General features: G+C 35.9%; 1 non-coding gene across 1 annotated transcript in view; it reads right to left on the minus strand.

Annotated features, from left to right (window-relative positions):
* Nucleotides 1-591, minus strand: part of LOC101300139 — a 1837-nt gene that overhangs the window by 258 nt on the left and 988 nt on the right. The window contains exon 2 of the transcript XR_184553.1: nucleotides 152-227. This is a non-coding gene — a transcript (uncharacterized LOC101300139). The remainder of the gene's footprint in view (nucleotides 1-151; nucleotides 228-591) is intronic.

Consider the following 591-nt stretch of genomic DNA (forward strand, 5'->3'; position numbering starts at 1 on the left):
CCAATGATCATATATCTAAGTCAAAAGAACAGTTCAATATCAAACAATGCCAACAATATCGCACACATTAATGTCAAACAACTCCAACAATAGCCAAACAATTCAAGCATAATCACAACATAAAACAAAACACCCCCATCAAAACCCCTACCTCGAATTGCGCAGCGCAAACCCGAGCTCTAGCTCCGTTGCCTACTCTTGTGGATCACCAACGACCTCCTCGGAACCTTACCAAATGGTAAAATACATACAAAGTTAGTAACTACCTTAAAGCAACTCAACACAAGGAACTTTCAATTGCCAAAAAAAAAAAAACTTAATGTCGTAACATTAAGCAATTTACTGTCTGGACACTTTAACAAACAAAGGATTCGAAGTAAACCACAAGTAATCCATCTTAACACAACTAGTACCAAAACAGTTTCCTGACCCAGTCCCTTTCACAATGGAATCTAGGTAAAACCATAAAGAATTTAACTTCGTGGTCTTCTAAGGAAATAAACTAGACATCCTAATGAAGATCTTAGAAGTTGAATCACCTGAAAATGATTTTTCTAGAAATAGTTATGAATTTCGAAAGTCTACTGATAT

The sequence above is a fragment of the Fragaria vesca genome, linkage group LG4 (assembly GCF_000184155.1).
Source record: "Fragaria vesca subsp. vesca linkage group LG4, FraVesHawaii_1.0, whole genome shotgun sequence".
NCBI classification, from domain to species: domain Eukaryota; kingdom Viridiplantae; phylum Streptophyta; class Magnoliopsida; order Rosales; family Rosaceae; genus Fragaria; species Fragaria vesca.